Source organism: Lithobates pipiens, unplaced genomic scaffold (genome assembly GCF_037356315.1).
Source record: "Lithobates pipiens isolate NorthernLeopardFrog02 unplaced genomic scaffold, aLitPip1_a1.2 Scaffold_16, whole genome shotgun sequence".
NCBI lineage: Eukaryota > Metazoa > Chordata > Amphibia > Anura > Ranidae > Lithobates > Lithobates pipiens.
Window position 1 is genome coordinate 168,142,963 of NW_027507748.1, and position 21,867 is coordinate 168,164,829.

General features: G+C 42.0%; 1 protein-coding gene across 1 annotated transcript in view; it reads left to right on the top strand.

Annotated features, from left to right (window-relative positions):
- The window catches only part of POLA1 (DNA polymerase alpha 1, catalytic subunit), a 539,463-nt gene that overhangs the window by 422,539 nt on the left and 95,057 nt on the right, over positions 1 to 21,867 (top strand). The gene's annotated exons all lie outside the window — the stretch shown is intronic.

Below are 21,867 nucleotides of genomic sequence, written 5' to 3' on the forward strand. Positions count from 1 at the left end.
TGTGGGTCCGGCGGACTTGAAGGCTGCCGGTCACCCGCGATTGGGGTGGAGAAGGCAGTAGGGGGATCTGCCTGTGTAAACAAGGAGTATCCCCATTCTGACAGGGGAGGAGAGAGAGATCAAGTGTTCCTAATGATCAGGAACAGCGATCTCTACTCCCAGTCCATCCCCCTAACAGAAAGCCCTTTCCTAGGGAACACTTAATACTTTGATTACCACTAGTGCTAACCCTTTCCCTGCCAGTACCATTTATACAGCGATCAGTGCATTTTGTTTTAGCACTGGTCACCTAAAAGTGTCACTTGGTGTTAAAGTTGTCTGCCGCAATGTCGCAGTCCTGCTAAAAATCGCAGATCACCACCATAACTAGTAAAAACAATAAAAATAAAATAAAGTCCCTAAATCTTTCCCCTGTTTTGTAGACGCTTTAACTTTTGCGCAAACCAATCAATATATGCTTATTGCGATTTTTTTTATTATTCTTATTTTTGGTAAGTAAAAAAAAAACAAATGTAGCAGAATACATATTGGCCTAAACTGATGAATGAATGTTTGTTTTTTGTTTTCTTGGCTATATATTATAAAGTAAAAAATCTAGTTTTTTTTTTTTTCGTTTTTTTTTTGTTTATAGCGCAAAAAATTTAAACCGCAGAGGTGATCAAATACCACCAAAATAAAGCTCTATTTGTGGGGGGGGGGGGGGGGGGGAGGGACATGTTGGGTACAGCATTGCACAATTGTCAGCTAAAGTAACAGTGCCGTATCGAAAAAAATGGCCTGGTCAGGAAGTGGATAAATCCTTCCGGGGGCTGAAGTGGTTAATGTTGAGGAATTGTTTATTTAAAATTGTTCTTGTTATCTTAATAACAGGGCAATGGTTTACAGTAACATATAACAACCAGTCATAAATCTACTTTCAAAAGGGTGAATGCTGAAAAAAACTAAAATATACTCGGTTACCATGGTTGCACTTTCATATTATGCAGGTATACCTGTACATATTCTTGGATGAAATGTTTCATTGCAATATACTTAATATAAACTTTTATGACAGCCATACAGAAATTTTGATTTGACAGATTAGAGCTGATTTTCGGGTTTAAACTGACAGTGAACCCTTCCAGGCACCTAATCTTTTTAATAAAAATGGTAGTGACAGATGGCATACCATATATTTTCTGGTGCCTAAACTCAGATGGTTTCTTCACAGTCAATGAGATTAAGACTTTATACCTCCATATATACTTTATACCTCAGGCTTCCAATATGCTCTTCCAATTAGAAACTGAACTCCATTTCTCAAAACTTTTTAAACTAGGTATTTGCCACCAAGTGAATAAGCCCTCAAACTATTGCATGCTTAAAAGTGTAGTTAAAACCACACAAACAACTAAATTAAATACATGTACAGGTGCTCTTACCTGCTAAAGTATTTGTAATACAAATATACAGAATCCGTAAAATCAGAAGACTTTATCCAGAGTGTCGCAATAGCAGCAAAGGCAGCTAGCATTTTCAGAGTGTAAAATTAGAAATAACATCCATGTTTCTGTCGTGACAGATTTTCTTTTAGTAGAGACTAAAGCCTATGGGAACCCTACACTGAGAAGATATGTAGGTTACAATTGCTGAAATCTCCTTTGAAAATGGTTTCTTGGTTCAAATACAAATACAGTGGCTTCAGTGATTTGATAATCAAAAACCCAGAACCAGTATCAACAATGGCATATTTCTCTCATTGCCAGTTTCCTTTAAAGCTGAACTCCAGGTAAAGATCCAAATGTAGAATTAAAACACATTTGTTGATTCTTACCTGTAAAAGGATTTGTCCTTTTTTTCCAAACACTTTCTTAACCATTACCCTCTTTTCCACCACTGGGCATTACAGCCTGGACCATTTTCTTTAGTTTTGGATAGACTTGGAAAGAATAATTTCTTCTGTCAGATTTATGGGCTCCTTAATTGGAATTCGCCTCACTTCCTGCTCTAGTTACAGCAGACATGAAATAAAGGGAACAGCTGTCATAGGTATAGGAAAATACAGTAATCTGATAAAGGTTCTTAACTCTCCCCCGTTTTACTAAAGTATCACATTGCTGTCTTTACTATCTGAAGAGATTTTAAATCACTTCCTGTCTCAACAGGAAGTTTTCCCAAAGAGGACCAAGACCACCAAAAAAACTGATGGGTTCTATTCCACCACTTTGCCCGGCCCCCAAAATAGTGTTGCGTTTTAAGACATGCAGGCAGGTCCAGGTCTCACCCAATCCTGTAACTAAGCAATGAAGGTGTAGCAGCTATAAGATCATCCCTGGTTCTCCCCTCCTGTGCGCATCCTTGTACAAAGCAACAGAGCCCTGATTGACTCAGAATGCTGGCCCTGCTTCTACTAGTTTGACCGCAGGAGGCTGAAATCAAGACATATTTGGGTATATTTTTTGTAGTAAATGCACAATTGGATGTAATGGTGTTTGTAATGCCTGCCTTCAGACTAGCTGTAAGTGTAGGAGACGAGCTGGTTTAAATGCATATTTGCATATGTACACAGTACATACATTATGTGCCCTTTTTAAAGAAAACGTGTAAGCAGGCAAAACCCATTTCTCACCCCACCTTCCAGGACAGTAACACATGAGATGAGTGGGTCCTCCCTACAGGAAACACAATCCGTTCACAGTTGTTTAAAAGGCCCCACCTTATCCCTCCAGTATTAATTGTGTTTCTCCCACAGCAAAATATTTTTTTGCTCTGACCCAAAGACTAAAAAGAGTCGGATTGTACCCCTATGAGCCAGGTGGAGGAATGCCGGTGAGGGCTGCACTTACCTGCTGCCGTAGAGCTGCTCACAGGTCGCCCCCAAAACAGCATTTGTGCAGGCAGTCTGGGCATATTCAAACCCCCACTGTTGCATGCCGCTCAGCAGCTTGGGCCGCCTCCTGTCTTTCCCTAGTGCAGCGGGCGCCATTTTGCTGAAACCCAAATGATGTGAAACACCAAGGGGAAGGCTTGGTGTGCTCCAAACCTCATTCTCGGGTTGAAACTTCCTGTCAGCAGGAAGAGTGTGGAGTGCGACCAAGCAGTGGGCTTAAATCGAGGCAGAGACTCGAGGCATTCCTGTCCCACCAGGGCTCAGCTAGCTGCAAGGAGATAAGTCTGTCTAAGCCCACCTCATGGAGGAGAATGAAAAGACAGCACAACTGTAAGCAAGTGCAAGCTGGGGCTGGGTAAGTACCGTTTACCTACTTTGGGGGGTGACACCAGATTAAGAAGTAATCCCTGGTAACCCCTATGCTCTCACCCCTTGGGAGATGGGGGGCCTGCAGCCATGATACAGGGGACAGGAAGAGTGACTGTTTGTGTCCTCCTGTCTTCATATTGTTTTTTTTTTTTTTTTTTTTTTGTCACACTTCAGAAATACACAACATTGCAAGTTTCTGTGTCTCTTCTGTTTTTTACATTTGGCTGCACATCAGAATATGCAACAGTGAAGACTGCTTGCGTCATTCCTATTTATATTTATTATATAGCCGTAGCTTGTTGCACTTTTGAAATTCATGACTTTGAAGTTAATGTCATGTCATTTCTGTGATGGTATATCACTTCAGAAATACAGAACATTGTTGTGTCTGATATTTATATTTGTGATATTAATCATACACGTATCACTTTTATTTCAGACCTTAGTTTCCCGTGGACACGGAAGGGGCCAGGAATTCTGGCTGCAGAAACTTTAGAGGTCAAAATTCAATCCCTTACATTCAGGCATACTTGAGGTATTCCCTGTGCTTGTAACCCGGTAGGGTTGTTTGACACTGGAAAAAGGTTATAAAAATCACCTTTTTTAGTAAGCACTTCTGTTCATATAAGTATTACCTGAATATGCAGTATCAGAAGTTATCTGACAGTTCTATATGTAGTCTTCTTATCACACTTTAAGCAGAACTAGTCCTAGCAAACCAATATGAGTTTTCTGATCCTGCTATATAGACTTGACCTCCTGTAGTAGGGTTCTGCTTAATGTATCCCTCGTTAATAAAAAAAATAAAAAAAGACACCCAAAGGTGTTGGAGTTGGGTTATGGGTTCATACATCAGATAGGGCATCTGATATTAACGGAATAGGTACAATCAGGTGTTTACCAAGCTCATTTTCACTTTATTTTCATGCATTTGCATGCAGGTGTATAGGGGGCTTGGAATATAGAGCATTTTCCCAGCTGACATGCCAGCATTCAGATATGAAGGAAGTCTTGGTCTTGGTTTTGGTGTGTTTTGGATACATACCCGTCCAGCCTTCTAAACCCAGGGAACAGCCTTCCCTTTTTTTTTTAAGTGGGCTTCCCTTTACCCATAACTAGGAATAAATAATTAAAGGGGACCTCCAAGGTCTGTCTGTCAGGGAGTCCTTTTTTAAATAATTCTCCTCAACAGAGTAGTGTTTAAGCCAAATCCTCTTTGTTGATCAAAGTAGTGTCCCTGTGTCACAAAGCAAGTCTTTGAGTAATTTTTAGTGGTCCTAAGAAGTGTTGGTTATGTTAGGCCACAATTGCTAGATGGTTAAGGTAGTCAAACCATGCTAATCTAATAAACTCAGTTTTTTTCTGATTCCGTTGTTAAAAGCACCTCACATAGAGCCTACAGAGAAGGCAGGGACATCGGTGGAGCAAACCTGCTAATTGGCCTCCTGATCCAGCGAAGACACCTTCATCAGTCATAATAAATTGGGAGGTAAAACGTGCTGCAGAACCTGTCATTTGGCAGAAGACTCTTGTAGCCAGTGGTCTTACCCTAAGGTAGGCCTGTGGATTACTTATCCTCTTGTGTAGCCGTCCTGGAAGGTGAGGTGAGAAAACCGATGGTTACTTGCGGATAACAGTGTTTCTACTAAACCTTCCAGGACAGCAGGCCTACTTCCTGCCCTGTTAAGGGTGGAGGAGAATGTGTACAATAAGTGCCTAAGTGTCTAAACACCCCTTGTGAATCGGTTGGGAGAATTACTTTACAACACCTGAGGGATGAGGGGTAAAGTTGGGCCTTCTAAACAGCTGTGAACTGATTGTGTTTCCTGTAGGGAGGAGCCTCTCATCTCTCATGTGTTACTGTCCTGGAAGGTTTAGTAGAAACACCAGTATCGGTAAGTAACCATAAGTTTTCTTTGAAAGCGTGCAGTCTTTTGTAATAGTTATATGAGGCCCAAATTCTTGCAGGTAGTGTCATTTGCAGGCTTGCAATACAAACTGGGGAAGCGAATTGCCCCAGGTACAGCAGCTGAGGAAAGTATCACATTCCTCCCCCTTTGACATGCAGGACTGAGGTTTGACTGGATGGCTAGGGCTGGTGGAGATCTGTCTGGGATGAGTTTGGGCTGGGTTCGGCCTGTCAAAGCAGTATACATTTTGGTTTGTATGTTGCAGGGATTAGGAAAAAGCAGTTTAGGTGTCAGTAGTATGTAGCGCACTTTAACTACTGTTATTTTAAAGAATTGTTTTCTAAACTGATGGAAAGATCCATCTTTCGTAATGCTCGATTGACGTCTTTGTCCTTTGTCTAGTCCTGATGAAATTAACCTTGCCAAATCTAAATACTGACCTTAAATGTACACTCACCGGTTACTTTATTAGGTACACCTGTTCAATTGCTTGGTCACACAAGTTGCTAATTAGCCAATCACATGGCAGAAACTCGGTGCATCTAGACATGGTGAAGACTATTTGCTGAAGTTGAAACTGAGCATCGGAATGGGGAAGAAAGAGAGGATTTAAGTGACTGAACGTGGCATGTTTGGTGCTAGACCAGTCCTAGGTATTTCAAAAACTTCTGATCTACTGGGATTTAAATGCACAACCATCTCTAGGGTTTACAGAGAGGTCAGAAAAAGAGAAAATATCCCAAGAGCGGTAGTTGTGTGGATGAAAATGCCTTGCTGATGTCTGAAGAGAATGGGCACACTGGTTCAAGATGATAAAGAATATAGTACAGTATTTATTGGCGTATAACACTCACCTTAAAATCAGGGGGAAATTATGGGTGCGTGTTATACGCCGATTGTGAGCCTCTCAGCCGTTCTCGCAGTTCCACGTGAGCCGCTGAGATATAGGACATACGCTCTGTATCTCGGCAGCGCCGTTTTTAAACGGCAAGTCTGCAAATAACGCTGACAAGGCTGCATTGCAAGCCTGCAAATGACACTAAGGCTGCAAATGACACTGACAAGGCTGCAGATGGACACTGATAAGGCTGCATTTATGGGCATTTAAATGTAAGTTTTGTTTTTTTCCTTAACCACTTCAATACCGGGCACTTATACACCTTCCTACCCAGACCAATTTTGAGCTTTTAGCACTGTTGCATTTTGAATGACAATTGCACGGTCATATAATACTGTACCCAGACTAAATTTTTATCATTTTGTTCCCACAAATAGAGCTTTATTTTGGTGGTATTTGATCGCCTCTGGGATTTTTATTTTCTGCTAAACAAATTTAAAAAAAAACTAAAATGTTTTTAAAAATGTTTTTTTGTTTTTTTTTGTTTCCGTTACAAAACATTGTAAATAAGTACGTTTTCTCCTTCACTGATAAGGCGCCACTGCTAGGTGCCACTGATGGGTGCCACACATAGGCACTGATAGGTGGCACAGATTGGCATGGATGGGCACTGATAGGTGGCACGGATGTGCACTGATAGGTGGCATTGTAGTGTACAGGGATGCAATTCAGTGCCAAACAATGCATGCCAATCAGTGATGCCCATTGTGGGCACTGATTGGCAACCATTGTGGGCACTGACTGGCATCCCTGGTGGTCTAGGGTGGCATCCCTGGTGGTCTGGTGGTGGTCCAGTAAGGGCATCCTCGGGGGGGGCTGTGCCGATAATCGATCAGCACAGACCCCCCTGTCAGAGGAGCAGCCGATCGACTCTCCTCTACTCGCGTCTGACAGATGCGAGTGAGGAAAAGCCAATCAATGGCTCTTCTTATTTACACTGTGATCAGCCGTGATTGGACATGGCTGATCACATGATTAAGAGTCTGTAAGAGACTCTTTACTGAGATCGTAGTTGCGGTGTGTCACTGACACACAGCAACAAAGATCGCTGCAAAGCACGCCTTAATATCCTGAGGACATCATATGACGCCCAGTCAGGATATTGAAACCACTTTGCTGCCGTCATTCTGCTATATGGCAGGCGGCAAGTGGTTACGCTTCCCTCCTAAGAGATTTTTCCTTAAAATTCCCTCCTAAACTTGGGTTGCCAATAACCATTTGTTACAATCAAGGTATGCAGAATACCATCTCTGAATCCACAACATATCGAACATTGAATCAGATGGGCTACAGCAGAAGAACTAAGAACAGGAAACGCAGGCTACAATTTGCCCAGGCTCACCAAAATTGGACAATAGAAGATTGGAAAAATGTTGCCTGGTCTAATGAGTCTCAGTTTCAGTTGCAACATTCAGATGGTAGGGTCAGAATTTGGCATGAACATGAAAGCATGAGTCCATCTTACCTTGTATGAATGGTTCAAGCTGGTGTTGGTGATATAACGGTGTGGGGAATATTTTCTTGGCTCACTTTGCGCCCCTTGGTAACAATTTGCGCATTTTTAAACTCCAGGGCCTACCTGGCCTAAGTATTGTTGCTGACCATGTCCATCCCTTTATGACTACAGTGTGCCCATCTTCTGATGGCTACTTCCAGCAGGATAATGCACCATGTCACAAAGCTCAAATCATCTTACCACTGGTTTCGTGAACATGACAATGAGTTCACTGTACTGAAATGGCCTCCAGTCACCAAATCTCAATTCAATATACGGTAGTACATTTGGGATGTGGTGGAACAGGAGAATTGCATCATGGATGTGCAGCAACTGCATGATGCTATCATGTCAATATGGACCAATATCTCTAACTAATGTTTCAAATACCTTGTTGAATCTATGCTATGAAGAATTGGGCAGTTCTGAAGGCAAAAAGGGGGTAAATAAAGTAGCTGGTGAATGTGTTTTAGTATATTAATCTGCCGGTGTCGCAGACACTGACTGAGTGGGCAAAACTAGCAGACCAACTAGTGCAAGGCCTTAAGTACGTTTGTGACACGGCCCTGGATACTCTCCCCCCTGTTATCCAGGGCTTCAGTGTCAGCTGTGGTGCTGAGGCACCTGATTTGGCTAAAATGCTGGTCTGCTGACCAGGCATCCAAGTAAAGGCCTGACAGATCTTCCCTTCCTTAGCGACCGGCTATTTGGAGCTTCGTTGGATGACATTATTAAAAATGCCACGGGTGGTAAGAGTACACTACTCCCACAGGCCAGGAAGGCTAAGGAGCAAGGGCCTTCTTTTTCCAGGTCACAAGCGGCTTTTTCGTCCGCCCGGTGCTTTAACAAAACGTTCCCAGCCCGACAGGACATCCACGGACAGTCAGAAGCGTCCCTGGAACCGCAAGCCTGCGAACAAAAGTGCTACCGCATCAAGGTTTGCCCCCACCCGAGATCGCCTTCGGGAGTTTGTAGCCCGGTGGACCTCCCGGTTATCCGACAAATGGGTCTGTGATCTGATTTCCACAGGCTACAAGATAGTTTCTCTCTTGGCCGCTGAACAGATTCTTCCCCTCCAGCATACCTGCGTCCCCGGTTCGCCGGGAGGCCCTGTTAAGGGCGGTGAGGGACTTGCTGAATCGGGGGTGATTGTACCAGTTGTGGAATCTGAACGCTTCCAGGGGTTCTACTCAGACCTGTTTGTGGTTCCCACGAAGGAAGGGTTACGTCCAATCTTGGACTTAAAAGCCCTCAATCACTTTGTAAAAGTGCAGAGGTTCAGAATGGAATCAGTTCGCTCAGTAGTTGCTGCACTCTATCAAGGGGACTCCCTGGCGTCCTTGGACATCCAGGATGCGTACCTGCACATACCCATATGCCTTCAGCATCAAAAATTTCTGCGTTTAGCAGTTGGGGAAGCCCACTACCAATTTGTGGCTCTTCCCTTTGGCCTGGCATCAGCCCCCCCCGAGTCTTTACCAAAGTACTGGCTCCAGTATTGGCATTGCTGCGACAACGCTGGATCGCAATCGTGGGTTACCTAGACAATCTCCTCCTGAGAGCATCTTCCACCTCAGAATTAGAGGAGGATGTGGCGATCACCATGCAGACTCTGCAAGAATTTGGGTGGCTGTTGAACCTAAAGGAGTTGGTGATTGTACCGACCCAGCGTCTGGAGTACCTAGGTTTACTATTGGACTCCAGGGAAGCGAGGGTCTTTCTCCCCACAAATTGCAGACTCTCAGATCTGCGGTCAAACTACTCATGAACCACAAATGGTCGTCGCTTGCATAAGAGTGCTGGGGCTCATGGTAGCCTCCTTTGAGGCGGTACCTTATGCCCAGTTCCAGACCAGAGTCCTGCAGTAGGAGATCTTGACAAAATGGGACAAATATCAGTTGTCACTGGATCGGAAGAGCCAGCCAGTCAGGGACTCCCTGATCTGGTCGTTGAGGTCCCGGTGATTCAATCCGGAAAAATCATTCCTTCCTCTGAAATGGACGGTGATCACTACGGACGCCAGTCTATCCAGCTGGGGTGGAGTGATGGGGATTCAGTCGGCTCAGGGCCTCTGGTCGACGGAAGAATCCAAGTTGCCGAACAATCTGCTCGAATTGAGAGCGATCAGGCTGTGTCTCCACACATGGTCGATGTGTCTTCTGGGGCATCTGACCAGGATACAGTCAGACAACGCCACGGCTGTGGCGTACATAAATCGCCAAGGGGGAACAAGAAGCTCAGCCGCTGCTCGGGAGGTCGCTCACATACTTTGGTGGGCAGAGCGACATGTTCCGACCCTGTCAGCCATTTACATCCCGGGGGTGGAAAATTGGCAGGCGGACTATCTGAGTCGACAGATGCTAGACCCAGGAGAATGGGCATTGCATCCGGAGATATTCAGGCTGCTGTGCCTGAAGTGGGGCACACCAGATGTGGATCTATTGGCCTCCCGTCTCAATCTGAAAGTGTCAAGATTCGTGTCCAGGACAAGAGATCCATGGGCAGACGCTTCAGATGCGCTGGTGGCTCTGTGGTATCAGTACCAGCTGATCTACGCCTTTCCTCCACTGAAACTGTTGCCACGTCTGCGTCGCAGAGTGGAAGCCGAGGGGATTCCAGTAATCCTGGTTGCCCCAGATTGGCCTCTGGTACGCAGACCTGGTGCGTCTGGTGGCAGGCACTCCCTGGTGACTGCCGCTGTGAGAGAACCTCCTATCTCAAGGTCCAATCTTTCACCCTGCTTTACCATCGCTAGCTTTAACGGCATGGCTATTGAGAGCCAGGTGCTGAGGAACTGGGGTCTGTCTGACTCGGTGATTCCAACCATGTTGAGGGCGCAGAAATCTTCACGGAAGATATACCATTGTACCTGGAAGGCCTACATCTCCATGTGTGAGGAGAAAGCATGGCATCCACGCTCCTTTTCTATATCCAGGATCCTTCTGTTTCTTCAGCAAGGAGTAGACCAGAGGTTGTCGTTAAGCACCATTAAGGGACAAATTTCAGCCTTGGCTGTCTTTTTCAGCGACCCCTGGCGTCTCATTTGTTAGTGAATACCTTTGTTCAGCGGGTACGACATGTAGTCCCTCCGGTGCGTCCACCGTTACCTCTGTGGGATATGAACCTGGTGTTGGTGCTTCAAAAGCCACCGTTTGAGAATATCAGGGAGATTCCCTTATTGACTCTTTCACAGAAGGTGGTTTTTCTAGTGGCCATAACATCGGCCAGGAGGGTTTCGGAATTGGTGGCCTTGTCCTGCAAGTCACCTTATCTGGTCATCCACAGGGATAAGGTGGTGTTGCGTCCGCAACCGTCCTTTCTACCTAAGGTGGTCTCGGCTTTTCATATCAATGAGGACATTGTATTGCCATCGTTGTGTCCTAAGCCGAAGCACTCCAAAGAAGTGGCCCTTCACGCTCTCAACGTGGTTAGGGCTCTAGAAGTGTATTTGTCGGCCACAGCTCCCTTTTGGAAGTCAGACTTGCTGTTTGTTTCGGTGGCTGGTCCAAAGAAGGGTATGGCGGTCTCGTCTGCCACTATTTCGAGGTGGATCAGACAGATTGTAGTACAAACCTACACCTTGAAGGGGCAGGTGCCCCCCTTTCCAGTCACATCCCACTCTACAAGGGCAATCGGAACGTCTTGGGCCTTCCGACAACAAACGTCAGTCGTTTAGGTGTGTAAGGCGGCAACCTGGTTGTCTGTCCATACGTTTACCAAGTTTTACAAGGTAGACGTCAGTGCATTGGCTGATGCCTGTTTGGGCCGCAATGTTTTGCAGGAGGCCGTGTAGTTGCAATTGAGATTTTTTTCCTGGTTTTTCAATAAAATCACAGTACTGTTTGTTAATGCACTGTTGCATTACTTACGCAAAAAGGTTGCGGTGTTGGGGATCTCTCCTGTTGAGAATACCCGGTTATATGGCAGTGTGTTTTTTCCGTACACTGCTGTTTTTCTGTGTGTTTAGTTTCACTAGTTCCCACTTGCCATGGTGGATGAAGCTTTTATGCTGTTTTTCCCACCCCTCGTTTGGCACTGCTTGGGGACGTCCCATTTAGTTACAGAGAGGAGCTGTGTCGGTCGGTGAATGTAAGAGAAAATAGGATATTTGTACTCGCCGTAAAATCCTTTTCTCTGTAATTCACCGACCGACACAGCACCCACCCCTCCTTTTCTCTACGTTATACTGCTTGTTGATGTACTGAGTCTGCTGGGGCAGCAGGGAGGGTTGTTGGCACGGAGCCCGCCCCCAGTGTCTGTACTGAAAGTTCTGTGTATTGTGTTTAAAATTTTGCCTAGTTCTCCTGATGGCAGGCTAACAAATCCATTTAGTTACAGAGGGGAGCTGTGTCAGTCGGTAAATTACAGAGAAAAGGATTTTGCGGTGAGTACAAAAATACTATTTTTTTGATGACCTCCTCCTTTGCTTTTTATATGCATTTTTACATTAGTGTTAAGCCATCCAGGACTTTTGTTCGCTCTTTTAAATTTATTTCCCAATGGGATGCACTGGCTAATGCACCTTATTTACTATGCTCTTAAAGCAAACCCATCTCCTCAGTGTTCTTTGTTTCTAAGATTTTATCCCCATTTATATCTTCTGCCAAGGTTCGTAGTTTAGGGAAGTTGGCTCTTTTGAAATTCAGTGTCTTTGTGTTCCCCTTATCTCCTATTTGTGTGATTTATACTGAAGTCAATTGACCTGTGATCGCTGTTTCCTAAATTGCCCCGTATTTCCACATCCGTGATCAGCTCTGTATTGTTGGTAATCAGTAGATCTAATAATGCCTTGTTTCTAGTCTAGTATTGGTGCGTCTACCATCTGACCCATGAAATTGTCCTGCAAGACATTTAGGAATTGGCGAGCCTTGGATGAATGCGTGGTTCCCTCCGACCCAGTCTGTCTGGATAATTAAAATCCCCCATTATAATATTGTTCCATCCTTGCTGCTAATCCATATTGTGATAGGAGGTCCGTCCCCCTCTCCTCCTTCAGGTTAGGGGGCCTAGCGCATACTCCTAGTATTATTTCCCCCTTAGCTTCATCCCTTTGGACCTCTACCCATAAGGATTCCACCTCCTCCCTAGCTCCCTTTTTATTGAGGTCATCGCTCACATTCACATTGAACATTATTCTTGATATATAGGCATACCCCTCCGCCTTTTTTACCCTCTCTAGCCCTGCGATAAATGGAATACCCTTGAATGGTTTCCACCCAATCATGAGAGCTGTTTAACCAGGTCTCTGAAATGCCCGTGCTATCATATATACAATGAGGGAAGAGTAATGGCCAAAAGTTCTTGCTTTTAGGTTTACATACTCTTTAATAATGGAAATATGATTGTCCACATGTACATTTCACAATTACAATGTTTACATGTTGATATGTTACTTGATTATCAGTCCTAGCTTTTATTTAGCTCTTTTAACCACTTAATCCCCAGACCAATTTGCAGCCAAAGGACCAAGCCCCTTTTTGCAATTCGGCACTGCGTCGCTTTAACAATTGCACGGTCGTGCGACGTGGCTCCCAAACAAAATTGGCATCCTTTTTTTTTTTTTTCCCCCACAAGTAGAGCTTTCTTTTGGTGGTATTTGATCACCTCTGCGGTTTTTATTTTTTGCGCTATAAACAAAAATAGAGCGACAATTTTGAAAGAAATTCAATATTTTTTACTTTTTGCTAAAAAAAAATATCCCCAAAAAATATATAAATACAAAAGTTATAGCGTTTACAAAATAGGGGATAGTTTTATAGCATTTTTATTATTTTATTTTTTTTACTAGTAATGGCGACGATTATGGCGGACACTTTGGACATTTTTGACACATTTTTGGGACCATTGTCCTTTATACAGAAATCAGTGCTATTTAAATGCACTGATTCCTGTGTAAATGACACTGGCAGTGAAGGAGTTAACCACTAGGGGGCGAGGAGAGGTTATGGATGAAGTTACGTGTTGTTTTTTTATTGTAGGGGGCGTGGCCTGGCATGTGACGTCACTGATCGTCTTTCCCTTTAACAGGGAACAGACGATTGGTGACAGCCACAGTAGGAAGCACGGGGGGGGGTTGTTTACACAGACCTCTCTTCGTTCTTCAGCTCTGTGACCCGACCGCGGGACACCAGCAGTGATCGGGTCCGCTGGTCCCACGGTCATGGGTCTCAGGACCCGACCCAAGGCTGGGCACTTAAAGAGCAGCGTACCGGTACGTGCTTGTGCCATTCTGCCAACGTATATGTGCAGGAGGCGGTCCTTAAGTGGTTAACCCTCTTTTATTTTATTGTACTGTAACTGTACTGTCACCCTTTAGATTGTGAAGTGCTACACAAACTGCGCTATTTACATTCTGTATAAGAAAAATATCTAATATAAGAAAATGTTACAGGTAGCTGGGTTAATTCAACAGTGATCAGGTAGGGAAAATCTAAAAAACTTGTGTGTCTGAACATTTTTTGCTTTGATACAGTCAGATTTCAGCTGTCGTTTTCAAGTGTATGTTAAAAATGAATATGTATGTGTGTGTATATATTCTCTAGTTTTAATTGGGGATCGACCGATTATCGGTGTGGCTGATTTTCACTTTTTTGGCAGTATCGGCCACCAGTATTGCTTCAAGGGGTTTTACCGGGTTAATGCATGCAGCTGCATGCATTGCATCGGTACCGTTCTTTAGAGCGGAAGGTCAGCTTTATTCTAATGACCGATGTACCGGCTATCCGAACTAAGCCGGTGCTTCGCTCAGTTCTCGGATCTAGTAACCCGGAAGCCATAGAGCCAGTTTAAAAAAAAAATAGAAAGCGTTCAACAACACTGATCTTGACGTTTTGAATACTTTTAAGTGCAGAGGAGAGGTTAGACTCTAGATCCCTTCATAAAGAGTACCTGTCACAAGGGATGTTTACATTCCTTGTGACAGCAATAACTGTGATTAAAAAAAAAATGTAAAAGGACAGTGTAAAAATAAATTCTAAATGTACAGAACATCGGCTATCGGGCCTGGGGGCCGGAATATTGGTAAGGAATATAAGGATCAGAATGGGGGGGGGGGGGGGTCGTCTGCAAAACTGCCTACAATGGTGGGTATAGAAAAGGTTGTTTTGTAGCCTGAAATGAAGACACCATTTTTGATTTTATCCAGCTTTATTTATGAAGTGCAACTTGTAACATCCAAGTGAAAGATCTAAAACCAACATATCAGAAAAAACTAATCAAAAATCCAATCACTGAGTTGGAAAAAGGATTGTGTCAGGAGAGGGGGAGAGAGTGGACGGCAGCAGCACTGTGGGCTGGATCTGTAGTGCCCACAGCGCTGCTCTGTGACAATTGCCATCACATCCAGCCACCCATCCATCCATGTTCAGCAATAACTGCGATACCCTGCAGTACTCTGCAATACATGTTCGGCCATGCTCAGCCATACTCGGCCTCTGAATGTGGCCAGGCTGTGGAAGTCTCACATATGTCGGATAATCTATTTTGTGGTATAATTTTTGGTATGTACATGCTATGTCAACATCCTTATATTGGGAATAAAAGTGATCAAAAAAAATTAATTTAAAGCGCCCGTGTGCTTGCACGCAGAAGCGAATGCATATGCAAGTCCAGCCCACATATGAAAACAGTGTTCAAACCACACGTGAGGTATCGCTGCGAAAGTTAGAGCGAGAACAATCATTTTCTCCCCTTATTGCCTATGGGGATTTTTAAGTAGCGAAGTTTGTCGCCATTCAGCGAGCGAGTGCAATTTTGAAGGGTGACATGTTAAGTATCTCTTTACTCTTGTAACTTCATCTTTCACCTTATGCAAAAACATTAGGCTAACTTTACTGTTTCATTTTTTGCAAAGCACAAAACTGTTTTGTTTTAGTTTTTTGTTTTTTAAAAAGCGTTCGAAAAGTTGCTGCGCAAGTACCGTGCAGGATAAAAAGTTACAACAACCGCCATTGTATTCTCTAGAGTCTTTGCTAAAAAATATGTATGTATGTGTGTGTATATATATATATATATATATATATATGTGTGTGTGTATGTATATATATATATATATATATAAAAAAAATATGTGGGGTTATATGTAATTTTCTAGCAAATAAATGCTGAATTTTACATGTAGGAGAGAATTGTAGAATTGGCCTGGGTGCTCCCTGTATGTGGCCACTCTGTAAAAGTCTCACACATGTGGTATCGCCATACTCGGGAGTAATAGAAGAATGTGTTTTGGGGTATAATTTGTGGTATGCATATGCTGTGTGAGAAATAACCTGCTAATAGGACAATTTTGTGGAAAAAAAGAAAAAAAAACTTGATATTGCAAAGAATTTTGGGAAAAATTACAACTTCAAAAAACTCACCATGCCACTTTTCTAAATACCTTGGAATGCCTTCTTTCCAAAAAGCAGTCATTTAGGGGTTATTTGTAATTTTCTGGCATGTTAGGGTCTCAAGAAATGAAATAAGTACTTCAGGTGTGATCAATTTTCAGATATTGGCAACATAGGTTGTGTGGACTCTATAACTTTCACAAAGACCAAATAATATACAACAAAGTTGTACTTATTTTTACCCAAGATATGTAGCAGTATAAATTTTGGCCAAAATGAATCAAGAAAAATTACTAATCAGCTAAATTTTATAACAGAAACTAAGAAAAATTAACAATCAACAAGAACAAACAAAAGCTGCTCCTTCGGGGGTATCGCTATACGTACGGTGTACATTTTCATAGTTTTGTGGACTCTCTCTACTCTGATTTGGGTTATTTTCACAAAAGAAATGGAGAATACGGTTTGGCTTACATTTCTGAAGAAAAATTATTTGAAAAATTGTATAACGGAAATGAAGGAAAGAGCATTTTTTTTTTCCCCAAAAAAAAGGTTGGTCTTTTTTTTTTTCATTTAGCAAAAAATAAAACAAGTGGTGATTAAATGGCACCAAAAGAAAACTGGGGGAAAAAAAATTATAAAAACTTCATAGAGGTACAATGTTGCATGACCACGCAATTGTCATTCAAAGTGCGACCGTGCTGAAAGTGGAAAGTGCCCAGTATTGAAGTGGTTAAAAGAGCATCATGAGATATTATCTCCGAGGCTGCCATTGTTGAACTATTGTTTTGAAAATGTTATTTCTCTGGCTATCCTGCTGTGACTTTTAGTCCTGCCATTAACCTGGAATAAGTATAGAGATCAGAAGTTGACATTCATTTACAGCATACTTGTTCCAGGACTGTGACTGGGAATTATTGAAATTACACACAGCCAATTATATATATATATATATATATATATATATATATATATATATATATATATATATATTATTTCCCAAGACGGAAAGTAGACAATCTGAGGTATTTAGTAAGAGGTATGTTGCGTTTTTTGAAGTTGTAATTTTTTTGCCACTTTTTTGAGGGAAAACTTTTTTTTTTTTACATTTTTTTTTTTCCTTTTTGTCACCAGTCCAATGCATCATCCTACAACTGGTGTGGGGCGGTTACCAGGGACACTGACTGGTGACAGTATGGTAAAAAGGAAAAAAAAAACATACTGTGACTAGAGAAATGAAGTGTTACCATGTACAAATGAGCTGTGGTTGACCCGGTCTGTAGCATGTGACCAATCACAGCTAGCAACACAATTCTATAAAATGAATGGCATGAAAGGAAGCCATTCATTGTTTACAACTGTCATGTGCTGTTATTGGTCACAGCGATCACATGACACTGACAGCAGGTCAGTATAGTGATCAGTCATCCGCTGTGTCCGGTGGACACAGCAGGTGCCAGATGGCACCAATGCATGGCCCATTTGCAAGGAGACATCATTTGACCTCCTCCCAAAGCAATATTATTCCTGTCCGTCTGTCATTTTAGAATGACCCAGGCAGTAAGCAGTTAACACGCTAAGTTTATATTTAAGAAAACATTTGATTTTAAATTAACTAGTTACGGGCTGCAGTTGTATTGCAGCAGGTGGGCTCCCCTGCATGAATTGCCGTTGGGCGCGTACATGGCGATTTTGGCGCATGCCCATTCACGAGCGGGGGAGTCAACCAGCGGGTCCACTGGACTCTGTCTGCCGGCCACCTGGGATCACTCAATAGATTCACAGAACGGGGATCTGTCAGTGTTAACAGATGGCCGTTCTGACAGGGGAGCTGAGAGTGATAGTCTGTTCCTAGTGAATAGGAACAGCGATCTCTCTCCTCCTCCAGTCAGCCCAGCCCCCATACAGTTAGCAACACCTCCCTAGGAACACACTTAACCCCTTGATTGCCTCCCTAATGTTAACGCCTTCCCTGCCAGTGGCATTTATACATTAATCAGTGGCTATTTTTAACTGATCGCTGTAAAAATGTCAGTGGTCAAGTGTCCGATCTGTCCGTCGCAGTCCTACTAAAAAAATCGCAGATCACCGCCATTACTAGTAAAAAAAAAATCTAAATGGCATAAATATATCCCATAGTTTGTGGATGCTAAAACCTTTTTTTTTTTCTTTTTTTTTTGATATAGCAAAAAAACAAAACAATTTTTTAAAAAAAAAAATTATTGTCCTTTTTTGTTTATAATGCAAAAAATAAAAACTGCAGAGATAATCAAATACCACCAAAAGAAAGCTCGATTTGTGGGAAATTACATACATTTTGTTTGGGTACAGCGCCGCACAACCACGCAATTGTCCGTTAAAGCGATGCAGTCCCTTATTGCAAAAAATGGCCTGGTCATTAAGGGTGCAAATCCTTCTAGTCCTTAAATGGTTAAATATCAGACTGCTATGGTTGTTATATATGTATAGAGTTTAGCTTTTAAGTATTTCTGGATAGTCTCCATGCTTATACATTTTCTCTAAAGGTTACACAAATATATATATATATATATATATATATATATATATATATAGCTACCTCACCTAGTTGCTAGTATACCATTATCATTTGGAAATGAACATCTGCAACATTAAACTTTGACCTTTTACAGCAGTTGCACTGTGCCAAATTGAGTAATGGCAAATGGCGTGCATGCTCATCCTCCAACAGCCAAATGCAACCAGTGGCACTTCCCCGAAAATAAATTACCCGAAATTTGCAGCGCATTCATATTCAATTTCATCACAGCAGATGCTCATTAGTATGTTGTTATTAATTGGTATTCACTTTAGGTTTTGTTTAAAATGAAGATAATAATTAGGTTTTAATTACTGCATCACTCTGAGGAGGAGAAGGGAGTTGAGAAGTGACTGGGAATGCAGAAGTATTTTCACATGACATTGCCTAATTGTATTCAATCTTTATTCTTTGCTTGGGTGGGCACACATACATGGACATGGTTTTATGTAGTGAGGGGTCTTTTTGTTTGCAAGTGGATTTATGTTTATAGAGACCTGTTTTTATTTATGATTTTTAGAGGGTACGGCTATGTCCTTTTTTTTTCCTTAATGGATTATTGGGTTTTTTTCGGTTACGCAGAGTAGTCGTTTTTCGGAGCCAGAACTGAGAAAAATAAGTGGTATGAATTACTGTTAACTTTTTTTTTTTTTTTTGTCTTATTGAATACACGTGTGTGTGACTTTCATACAATCGTATGGTTCAGAGAACAATGGCATGCTGTATCACATCAACCAATCTGAAATCATTCAGTATTAAATAGGCCCCACTGTACTGCATACGTTTAGTCCTCTTTAGAACAGAGCATTGCCTAACTATAAACTAATGTTCTGTAAGTGTTAAGGTATATTAAAGTGATTGTTGAAAATGGTTTTGAAAACAACATGATAAAAAAAATCGGGGTGCTTAATGGAACCAAAGCAGATTTCTAGGGAAAGAAAAATCTATAAACTGCGCAACACATAAAATTGTACACAGGAAGTATTAAAGGCTGGGTTTGTTACTTGTGATCTGTTTTCCCCAGTAGCTCCATCAAGTGTTCTCAGGTAGCTCTGTCACAGTACAGTAGAGAAAGAGTCAATTAATTCTTGTTCTACGCTTTCAGCTTAATCATATTTGACAGTGAAAATCTAATAGATTCTTTTGTTTTCACCCATCTTGCTAATTGCAAAATGTGCCAGTGAGCAAAAGTACAGGAGGTGTTGATGAAAAAAAAAAAAACTATATTACATTTTCCCTATCCATTTAGGCAGTGACTTTTAATTAGCCCATCTACTAATATGAGGTCGCTAAACTCTCTGTTTGATGCTTTATTCTTTCATGTGACTTGCCATTCGTTTTGCTTCAGTTGGCTGGCAAAGGTTGTTGTATATCCATTACTCAGAACCACAGCACTTTGCATTTCTGAATTGACAAGCAGCTATATTGACCTAGCGCTTATTATGGGTCAACAACTGCGTTAACCAACGGAAGGACTGAGGGGCAATTAAAATGAATTGGCAAAAATATATCTTCCTAATTTACTCCAATTTGTTATTTATGCTAACATTGTATGGCTTCTATGGTGACACTAAACAGAATGGACCCAATAATGGCAATTAACATGAAAATATAATGGCTAATCAAATTGACAGCAACTGTTTCTCATCATCTCCACACACAATACATTATCAAAACAAACTATTATGAAGGAGGTAATTTCAGTGTTCTATTCAACCTGCAGCATGTGTGCAGTCAGGGAGATGTGTACCCGCAATTACTACTGAATCTTAAAAACTAAACAAATAACTTAATCACTGTCCCTTTTTCCCCTCTTTCTCTTCTAATGTAGCAATCAGGATTGCCTAAAAATAAACGTGTAGTGATATATAATGTGATTTTTCAGCATATTTACAAAAGGATAATTTATGGTAGAGGGCTTTTTTCTCTACTGCTGAAGAGGGGTTGGACATAGAAGTGTTTCAACAGTGTATTTACTAAGAAGGAACACTGGTGGTACAAATTAAACTTTGCAGATAACTTATTCATCTTTTGCTACATATGGACATTAGTAGCTTTCCTCCATGAATGTCAGTATTGGGTAGCTATGCTGTACCTTTTCACAAACAGTGTCTATAGTGGATGCCGGCCACAGGCACATATCGGTTTACCAGTTTTTAGACTTTCACATTCACAGCGCGGCTGCGTTAATGGTGAAGTTTTAGCAGCGCTTTACTGTCTGATTGGAGCTTTTAACCCCAGGTAGCGGCCGAGGAAGGTGTTAAATGTACCCGAAAAGCGCCGCTGCCAAAGCGCTTTGCAGGCACTTGGCAGCGGTGTCCATTCAATTTAATGCGCAGGCCCATTAAACTGCCCCAAAGATGCTGCTTGCGGGACTTTTTCTAACATCCTGCAAGTGCACCGTTCCAGAGTGAAAACACTTGGGTTCTCATACTGGGGCTGCAGGGGAAGGCACTTTACAGGCGCTATTTTTAGTCCTTTAGCACATGAAAAACGCCTCCAGTGTGAAAGGGGACTTAATACTTTTTTTTTGTTTTTTTTCTGCCTTTGATTCCTATATGTTCACCTGGTGATCTTGCTAGTAACAAATTTCCTGTCCCAAGGTCAGAACGCTCACTTATTGTACAGTATCTGTGGATGAGAACAGAAAATGTTTTAGGACTGCAGAACTCTTAACTGCTTCATAATATAGAGGGGGTTTGCTCTGTTGTTTCCCAGACACAGCTGGGAACAGTGCTGACAGTCAGCAGAGGAATTGATGAACTGAAAAGATTTATGGCAGGGTTAACAGTTTTTTTTTTCTCTGTTTATAGACACAATTCTAGTTACAGTGGGTATATAAAAGAATCACCCCCCTTTTAAAATAACCACGTTTTGTTGCTTTGCAGCTTGAAATGAAGAAAGACACAGTTTTTGTTTTATCCGGCTGTATTTACTCCGTACAACTTATAACATCTAAGGGAATGAGATAACACCAACATGTAAAAAAAAAAAAAAAAAAAATCACCCCCTCCTAAAAGTTACTTGTAACCTCAATCAGGTGTAGTTAATCAACTTCTCAATGGCACACAAAGCCATCTGACCTTAAACTGTGATTAGCTGTTGTCATTTTGATTAGCTCAGCATGAAAAGAGCTTTCCTGGATCATTTCAGTCCCTGGTAATGCAACTGAAGCAAGCAAACAATCAACCAAGGGTGGCAGAGCACTGTCAAAAAATATCCTGGATAAAGTTGCGAACAGGCACAAGTCAGATGGATACAAAAAAAAAATCAATGCCTAGAAGCACAGTGAAGTCTATTAAGGAGTGGAAGGTATTTTGTACAACACAGACTCTCCCTGGATCAGGACATCACTCCAAACTGGATGAAATCACTAGGAGGAAACTGGTCAGAGAGGCTACCAAAATTCTCCACAAATGTGGCTTGTATGGGAGGGTTGCAA